Source organism: Leptinotarsa decemlineata, unplaced genomic scaffold (assembly GCF_025532065.1).
Source record: "Leptinotarsa decemlineata unplaced genomic scaffold, Ldec_3_MD MMD2_tig00026282_RagTag_RagTag, whole genome shotgun sequence".
Classification (NCBI taxonomy): Eukaryota; Metazoa; Arthropoda; class Insecta; order Coleoptera; family Chrysomelidae; genus Leptinotarsa; species Leptinotarsa decemlineata.
The window spans coordinates 10,566,440-10,576,989 of NW_027412668.1; positions in this window are offsets into that span (position 1 = coordinate 10,566,440).

Consider the following 10,550-nt stretch of genomic DNA (forward strand, 5'->3'; position numbering starts at 1 on the left):
GAAGGCTATAGGAAAGGGGGATATCGATGTTGAAATGTGTGTTAAAGGAGAGAGGTCTCAAAATCACCTAAAAGACGTTTGGTTTGTACCAGAGGTGGGAAGAAATTTGTTTTCTATTTCTTCTGCGCTCGATAAGGGGATGACTTCATCTTTCAACAAATATGGTTGCACCATATTTGAAAATAATGTCAAAGTGGCATTTGCAGAAAGACAAAATGGTCTTTACTATATGAATATGCGTGTTGTTTTACCTGAAGTTGAGGCACAAGCTAACATATCTGTTAATGATCAACTCCAATTGTAGCATGAACGTCTGGGCCACCAAAACAAGAAATATGTTCAGTAGTTTTTTAAAAAAACCTGGAATTCATGTAGAAGTCGACAGTGAATTCTGTGAAGCTTGTATGTTTGGTATACAACATAGACTGAGATTCGAGAAACGTAGTGAAAGACCGCAGAAAGTAGGTCAAGTAATACATGCTGATGTATGTGGTCCAATGCCCGTAAAATCTCTTGGAGGTGCCCGTTATTATGTGTTATTCAAGGATGATTTCTCCAAATACAGAGCAGTCTATTTTTCGAAGGAAAAGTCCGAAGTGAAGTTCAAGATAGAAATTTTCCTAGCAGAAGCCAGAACTATGGGCCACACTGTACAAGAACTTTTTACTGATGGTGGACTAGAATTTAATAACCATGACGTGAAAGAATTGTTGGACAAAGCTGGTATTCATCATAGGATTGCTATGCCATATACACCAGAGCAAAATGGAGGCACAGAACGTGAAAATCGCACAATAGTGGAATCTGCCAGAACCATGCTACATGCTGAGGATCTTCCAGAGGAGCTCTGGGCAAAATCAGTCAATACAGCTGTGTATATATTGAACAGAAGTGGACCTACCTCCATTGATTCGAAATCCACGGATGAGTTATGTTGAGGAAAAGACAGTTATGTAGAACAAAGGTCTTTGGGACTGATTATTTTGTCCACATACCCAAGGAGAAGAGAGGAAAATTTGCTAAGAAAAGCATGAAAGGATCTTTAGTGGAATATATTGGAAATAAGGATGGTTATCGGATCTGGATCCCAGACAAGAATGACGTTTTCTTGAGTAGAGATGTCATTTTTCAAAATGAGAAAATTGAAATCTGTCATCTGGAAAGTCAACCAGAGCATGAAGTTGTCGATAAGCAAACAGAAATTCAATTTAAAAAGAAAGATATCACAAAGTAGTACGGAAGAGCTAAGAGAGTCAAGTGATATATCTCCTGTAGGTGACGAACAGATTTGTCAGCAGTTAGGAGAAAATTCCAAACGATAAGGATTGAGACATAGATCAAAACTATGAAAACCATATTATTTTGATGCTTACGCTATGATTTCGGAGGCTTACGATGTTCCAGAAAACTATGATCAAGCATTGAAATCAGATTTTGCATCATATTGGAAAATTGCCATGGATGAAGAAATGAAATCTTTAGAAGAAAATCAAACTTGGGAGAAGGTTGATCTTACTTCATCAAGGAAAGCAATCTCAAATCGATGGATTTTCCGAATAAAAGAATTTTCTCATGGTACACCACCTAAGTTTAAAGCAAGATTAGTTGCAAAAGGATATTCTCAAAAGGCTGGGTAAAATTATGATGAAACTTTCGCTCCTGTAGCCTGATTTGACATCATTAGAACAGTTCTCGCAGTGGCAGCCAGAGAAAATATGCATTTATCTCAGTTTGATGTTGAAACGGCTTTTCTCAATGGTTTGCTTAACGAAGAAATCTACATGAAACAACCACAAGGTTTCGATGATGTAACTGCTCGAGTTTGTAAATTGCTGAAAAGTTTGTATGGACTCAAGCAAGCCCCACGATGTTGGAATATGCGAATATGTGACTACCTATTTTCTTCGTTTTGGTTTGAAGCAAAGTACTGCAGATCTTTTTTTATTTATAAGGGAAGGAGAAAATAAGTTATTGGTTGTTCTATATGTTGACGATGGACTGATTGCAGGAAAATATGAAAACTCAATTAAAGACTTGCTTAATTTTTTTAAAATGGAATTTCAAATCACGATTGAACCATGTGACACTTATTTGGGAATTCATATTATTCGTCAAATGAAAGGTATTTTCATTCATCAGCAGCCTAACACTGAGAGAATTTTACAAAAATTCAAAATGATGGTAGCATATCCAGTAGCGACTCCAGCTGACAGATTTCAGTTTTCAGGGAAAAGATTCTGAGGAGCTGCATGAAAATTTCCCTTTCAGATCTGCTATTGGACATTTAATGTATCTGTCTGTAGTTTCAAGGCCGGATATTACGTTTGCTGTCAACTCCGTTTCACAAGCACTTTCAAAACCTGAGAAACGTTACTGACAAAATGTAAAGAGAAATATTCAGGTATTTACGTGGCACTTTAAATTCACTTTCAAATTTCAAATGCTAAGTTGGAAGTTTATAGTGATTCAGACTATGTCGGAGATGTAAAAACCCGTAAATCTACATCTGGTGTCGTTTGCAAATTTGTAAATGGATCAATATGTTGGTTAAGTCAAAAGCAACGATCCGTTCCAGTGTCAACTACTGAGTCGGAGTTTATAGCTAGCAGGGAAGCAGCAAGAGAATTGGTGAGGTTGATGAGGCTCTTTGAAGAAGTATTAACTGATACGTTGTCTACACCTACATTGTACATAGACAACGCAAGTGCAGTTGAATTGATAAAGAACCCTGAATTCCTCAAGCGCACTAAACACATAGACGTGCGATATCATTTTGTTAGAGAAAAGTATACCGAAGGTGTATTTAAAATTGAAAATATCCCAAGCGCAGCTCAGGTAGTCGATATAAAGACAAAACCTTTACCAAAATGTCAGTTTGAATATTTGAGGAATACACTGGGTGTTGCAGATGAAGAATTCAGTTCAAGGGGAAGTGTTGAGGAATAAACAAGAATTTTATCTACATCACCATGTATTAGATTTTGTTTTATTGATAAAAAAAATGTTGTTGATAGAGTTGTCACTGTCGAGTTAGTTGAATTAATTTTTTCTGGGATTTGTATGTTTATTTCCATTACAGTTGTTTACTGTGTTTGACCTAGAACTCGACACTAATATTTCAAACTGGCAATAAATTTTTACAGAAGAGACTTTGAAAATCTTCATAAACATTCTGGTTCAATAAAAAATTATCTATCAGTCGCATAGACAATAAATAGCTCATTTATTTCTTTTAAGGTGGTTGACAATGTTTCGTGATGCAATTCATTACTCCAGACTTCCATTGTCTGATATGATATAAATTGATTTGAAATTCCTGAAAGAATCTATGAAAAATTGAAAAAAAATTCTGAAAAATAACAGTTATATTAACCAAAACAAACTGAAATTCCAATAAAATGAAATACAAAAATACAAACACAACAAATAATACAAAAAAATATAAAAATTGAACTATTAACATGAGGTGAAAATTAATAATTATCAACAAGAAATGAAAATTAAAAGATTCCAAACCAAGTTACTTCACGACGTTTCGATTGTTAGTATCCACAATCGTCTTCGGGTAATGACTGGACTTATTTCGACAGCCATTTTAATTTCGAACAGGTTGGAGTCTGGCTCCCTTACTCTTACAACTGGAAAACTCCGATATCTGACTATTCATAGATCATCCGAGTGCTTTCACCTATCCCTCTTCCCTCTCTCCATTCATAGGTTTGAGCGGGAGCTGACCGTTCGGCGGGAGATGGTCGTGTTCCGCTTGATTATAGGTTTCCATATATTGCGTATCTCTACGCTAGCTTGGCTAAATGCGTTATTAGACAACAAGTATCCGGCTTCTTTGAATTTTCTCCTGAACCAGTGTTCTTCCTCGTGGATGATTTCAGCTTGAGACCACTAGATGTTATGTTGATGAACCCAAACGTGCTCTGCTATTCCGGATTTGCTGGGTTTCCCTTACTGTGTGTGTGCTCGGCAATGCGAACTTTCAATGGCCTCTCAGTTTAACCGATGTATGATTCTCCGCTCTTGCAGGGTATCCGGTAAATGCAATTCTTGGAATCGCAGTCCGCGTTTGGTGGCCTGATTTTCGAGAGGCTGCTACGTATAGTGTTCCCAAATCTGAAGTAAATTCTGATGTTATGCTTCTACCCAATTCTTCTCATTCTTTTGACAATCCTCTGGTGTAGGGAAGTATGACGGCTCTTCTCCCTTGTGAGGCTCTTGCTGTCTTCTAGCCAAAGTCTGTTCCACCATCACTTTCGAGTAACCATTTCGTTAAAGGTCATTTTTGATGATGCCTAGTCCCTTTTCGAGACCTTTTTTTGTATTACAGAGTCCGAAAGCATGGTTTACTAGAGTCTTGATGATTCCTCCTTAGTCGATTGATGGTGGTTGGATTCCTGGTTCGGATACTGTCCTGTGTGAGTGGGTTTTCGGTAAATAGATGTTTCCCATTCAGTGAAAGTGATGGAAGGACTTGCGTTGTTGCTTCAGGAAAGTGTCTAGTACAGACATTCCCATGGTTCTATATTATGAAAGTATCCTCAACGTATCTTAACCAGACTCAGGGCTTCAATGGCCAGAGTTACTTTTGCCAGGCAGTACTTCACGGTATCAGCTACTGTAATGCTCGATTTATCGGTCGTAAAGGATAAGTTGATTCACTGGGCAAAATGAAGAAAAAGGATATTGCGATATTGAAATGAGTGGATTTTATTTTTCATTCAAATCCTTTTTCCATTTATCGAAAAATATTATTCTACATCCCCTTTTACTGAAAGCGAAAAAATTGCCTGTAAATTACAATATCATATTCAAATATATATTCCACAACAATCTGTTGAACATGTCGGGATTTCAGTCTCCTGAGGGCATTTTAGAACCAACTTGAAACATGAAATGAAAACTCGTTTGCCTATACTCCATGAAATTTCAGTGCATGTAATATTAATATGGGTAGTGTACGGAAACGCATTATGGACCTTTCCAAAATGTCCGCAGGCTAAGGTGCGGGTCATTCAGAATGAACAAAAAGTTTGAAATTCATTTAGGTAGCTAGCTAATGGAGAGTAATTCATATTTGATGGAATATGTCGTTATGATAAATGAGAGTGAAATATAACTCTCTTATTATATTTGGAATCAACGGTTTTCACTAATTCATGTGTTGACTTGTTTTCCTTAAAAAAAATTCTGTCGAAAATCATAATCGAATTATTTCTGTAGTTTTAGCGTTTCAACTTTGGAATTTCCTATTATATAATTAATTTTGAAAAATAATTCTGAACGATATATCTATTCTTCCTTTGATAACAATGAATAATTTTAGGCAATTTACAGACCTCCTTCAACGAAGAGTCGATGCTACTCCGAAGGACGGGAAGGCGAATGGCCCTTTATTTTCGAAGGGATTTCAGGTATCTTTCCAACTCCATTCTTATTCTCCATTCACCCATAATTACTGGAATAAGTGTCATTAGAAAATTTCAGAATTGAATGAATCTTACCTACCTCAAGAGTAATAATCCGGTCAATCTAGACATTGGAAGTACAAACTGCAAACGCGTGTAATTGTTCAAAACATAGTTAACAATAAGATTTTGGAATTCCGAATGATTGCGATGCCTGGAAAAAAATTTATTCGATGTCAAAGGAAAACGGTGAGTTTTATCACAAAATAATTTCTAATAAAAACTGTACATCATAAAATTTTCTACTAAAAATGTATCGATACTTTTTTCTTAGAACCACCGTTTCTGAGATACGACGAGTCAAAAAGTTGTAAAAGTTGTAATCCTCATTATATGCACACGTTTCCACGCCACCTATGAGGTAGTGTACTTAGCGCGTTTTTTTTAACGTGGTTTCCCCAGTAGGCCCTTCCCACATGTCTGTTGTGATTCTGTCAAATTGAAAACTTGCATAATAAAATATATTGGGAAGGGTTGGAACTTATAAAAGCGATTGAAATTAAAAAAAATCAAAAATGTATTCATCTGAGTCATAACCTTCAAATACTTCTTCCTTCTTGTCGTTCTTCATCAGTTTTTCCGGAAAAGATGTTGATGAGTAGCAACTGAGGTTGGAGGAAGACAACCTGTTTCATATTTTCAGTGTTTTTTACGAAACATGCATATCGATACTTATCTAGGCAGGTGGTTTTTTTCGAAGCTTTGTACATAGAAAGAAGAAACTGAATCCCGTTGTTGATAATTTCTTGTTGACACTTCAGCACATTGAACTAAATCTTATTTTTCAAACATTTTAAAGACTGTTGCTTTACCCCTCCTGTAAAATTCAGACGTCGTATCACAGCCAGTTATTGCGTGTAAAAATAGAACATGATTTTGACTCTTTGCAAAAGTATAGATACACTTTTTGACGAATATATTTCGGTTTGACTTTGAGCTTTTTCTGGCTTTAGAAACAAAATAATTTTTTCAGGTGGAGTTCGAGCAGTAAAAAGTACAAGTAAGTCTACATCTTCACCAACAACAATAGTTGTATTTGTCAAATTGAATTGCTCTATAGCTGTTTCAATAATCAGTACGTCGGCATCGTTATTAACCTGTTTAACCAATATATTTTTACCAATAAACCTATCCTTCAACATTGAAATCATCCGAGATTTCTTGTGAGTATTTGCAAGAAATTTCTGTCGACTGGTAGGAACTGTCATAAGTTCATCAAATAGAATATCGGAGGATGAAGACGTTGGCTAAAGTTCGATGACGTTGTTCTGCAGCTTTAATATTTCTCGTGCAATCATCATAGCCATCAAATACGACCGTAATTCTGGCACCAACGTGTCTACGTACATACTGAACGTATTTATCTAAATTAATGGTAAGTCTCAGAAACTGTAGCTCTAAGAAAAAAAGGATCGATACATTTTTCGTAGAGAATTTTATGATCTACAATTTTTATTTGAGGTTATTTTATGATTAAACTAACCGCTTTCCTGAAAATCGCGAAAAACCAATTTTTTTCGAGATTTTTGTCCTTTGACCTCCAATAAATTTTTTTTCAGGCATCGCAATCATTCGGAATTTCAAAATCTTATTTTTAATGTTTCGAACAATTACACGCATTTGCAGCTTGTTGTATATTTATGTACCTTCATTCTTATTTTTTAGTCCAATTTGACCGGACTTTAATGGTTTTGAAGACCTTAGTAAAAATATGCTGTTTGAAAAAAAATCTGTTTTCCGTTAACCAGTTGTCGCACCCCTACGAACGACAACCCTCAGAAGTCGTAACTTGTGCGAGTTAGGGATTACCGAGGTCTTAACTTTTAACGTGTGATTTCTACTCTCGAATTTCAGGATCATACTAGCTTGCCGCACTTGGCCAGACAAATGAAGGATCCTCTCATTCTTAGATCATTGCTACTGCTGAGAGCACATGATTCGAGGACCCAATGATCACTCACCTCACGTTGTGCGGAGTTGTCATTGGTAATGATTCTGGCACGCCTTCCTGAATTTGTCGTAGCTTCGTGGACAGGGCATGACCAGCTCAACCTCCGGTGGAGTAAAAAATGATAGCAATGATGATAATAAACGTGATTTGGCGCAGTGGTAGTGCTCCCACTCAACGACCGAAATGGTCGTGAATTCGATCCCGACCAGATATTTTTCTCGAGATAATTTATTCGGTTGAAGATGGGATGATTTCGCAACGTTAAAGAACACGAGTCGATGCTAATGATGCAAAATAATAATGAACGTCTCCAAATAAACATGGAAGAATGATGGCAAAGTCTAGCTCAGAGCTATCATACTAAACGAACAGGTGGCATGATATACAAAAAAAAATGGAAGGGGCAAATATATTTGTGCATTGACACATGGCTACAACAAAGAATGAGTGAAAATTCAACTGATGAAAGACGGTTAGAGCATACTCGTAAGTAGTTACTGAACAATCATGAATTTGATTCACGAATAACTCATTCTTATTGTATATATCCATTATAGGTACATGATTGCATTTGTGATTAATGGTTTTCCAATCTATATTTGCTGATTTCATCAGCAAAAAAGTTGCACATTCTGATAGAGTTGAAAACATAAGATATTTAAAACAACGCAATTTTGTCTCGGGACATAGTCAAAGCCGTTTTGTTTCTGATATTTTTAGAATGTATTCAAGAACGTAAAGACGATACATGTAACAGAGCTGGAGGGTTGGAATGGTTGGGAAGCTCAGAAGCTGGGTCTGAGAACAGAAAAAAGTCGCCGGGGGCCAGATCTAGAGAATACGGCGGTTTCGGAAGCAATTCTAAGCCAAATTCTTGCAATTTTGCCTCCGTTTTCATTGGTTCGTAACTCGGTGCATCCTCTTGGTGAAACAGCACTTACTCATTCTTCAAACAGGGCTGTTTTTCGCGATTTTGTTCCTCAAATACCCCAATAGCGTTATGTAATAGTTGCTGCTGATGATTTTTTTCGTTTTTAAGGTGGTCGATGAATATTGTACCATGCATCCCAAAATACTGATACCATAACCTTGCCAGCTGACTGTTGCTTCTTTGCACGCTCTGGAATTGATTCACCACATGTAGTCCACTCAGATGATTATTCTGGAGTGAAATGTGTGTAAATTATTTTGTAGCACTTTTCTGTGAGGTTTGTATTCTCTCTATAAAACTATCTCAAGATTATTTCATAACTACTTCCTGTAGCTTCAATGACATTATTCTTTTGGAATGCTTCCAAACACAATTTCGTTTTATTACCATATTGTGATTTTAATGATAAGTTCTTAAATATTCCAAAACAACAAAATAACTGTTTTAAAATCAAATTGCCTTCGCTAATATATATTTGCTGTCGCCAAGAAGAAAATGTATCACTTGAGAAGAACTAGCTGACATTATTTCAGAAGTCGTGTAATGAAATATGATTTGTCAAGTTTTGTTTGACTAGCGTCCCAATAACTATATAACTAATAACGTCGTGTAATATCGGTCATTGGAAAAAATTAGGAAAAGTGATTCGTTTAAGACGAAGATCTACGTAATCTAGTGCTTCAATTTTCTTCTCGCTAAAAAGAGGATAATTAATGATTGAAATCTGTCGATTTAAGTGGAGCACCATGTTTATATACCATCAAATCACTAGCTCAAAACTACTTCGAAATTCAGCCTTCATAATCGATGGAAGAAGCTCCTTATCCAAAACATCCCGATAGATAATATTTATCCAAACAATACGTGAGAAATCAAGTCTTCATTTTTATAGAAATCTATAACTTTATAAGTAGTTCGACTCTGCCGCAATACAATCACTCCTAGAACTCAGTGTTTCTCAACAGTTTATAGGGGTAACATAAGGGTTAAAATACATCAAAACCCTTGATATTGATACCAAATTATTTTATAGAATGACGCCATTTCAAAATGATAGCAATTCGGAATACTGACATTATATGAGTTGAAAATATGAAATACTGCACATATAGTAATATTTGCAGATGAAAACTACATAGATATTATAAGATTATATCATTCAGAACAAACTGAGTTAATTTTCAACTAGAAAATTAGTACGTCGACAGAATGAATTTTTCTATAATTAATAATTTTTTCTATAAATAAAAAAAAAGAGTGGCGCGCCTGAATTTCACTAATGATAGGCTAAATATTTGTCAATAAAATTTCATTAGCATTTAAAATATCAATCTTTGAAGAACAAACAATTGTTGGTGACATATCTATTATATTTTCCTAGTGTCCTAAACAAAATTATTTCTTGTGCCTTCAAGAAGACATTTTGACCATTTTTTTTATTTTATCGTTGTCACTTTAGGCTGCATTATATTTTATAACGCTTACTTGGAATTAGTAAAAAAACTCTCATGAAATTGTCTTTCAATCATTTCATAAGTGTTATAAAATGTTTATAGTAACTGCCGAAATGTTTATAAAACTGTTTTGTATAGTTTGCAGAAGGAGTATTACAAAATATTATTGAAGACTATAATGTTTTATGAAACGGTGCCAATTTCCTATTTATAGCTGTTTTATAAACACTTTGAAATTATTTCTGGGAGAATTACAGTGATAATTTGTTTCTAGCTAGTTGGGCTATCTCGATCATCTTCACTTTGCTGCTATCCAAAATCATTTTGTGAAATTTGTCTGATGTTTTCGTCGGTAACAGCTTCTTTGGGGCGTCCACTGCGTGCATCGTCCTCGGTGCTCATTTCACTTCGTTCACTTCCCACTGGTTGATTTTCCTGCTGCAAAGTTTGAAAAACATTTATGAAGCCAAGCTTCAACAATACTTCCACACGAAAAAGCAATGCTCTATCTATTTTCCAACAAATGTTGCTTCACTCAAAATGTTCTATCTAACAAACAAATAGTTCGACTGCTGTAAAATTTGTACACGAGTCTTTTGAAGGTTAGAGTTGACTAAAAATCATATGTATTCAAACCAGTAGCGCCATCTGTGTGTTAGCTTACAAACTTTTCAGTCCACCTCATATGTGGTAATGGCCACAAATGGATTTTTTTTCAAAAACTAAACACAAGCACT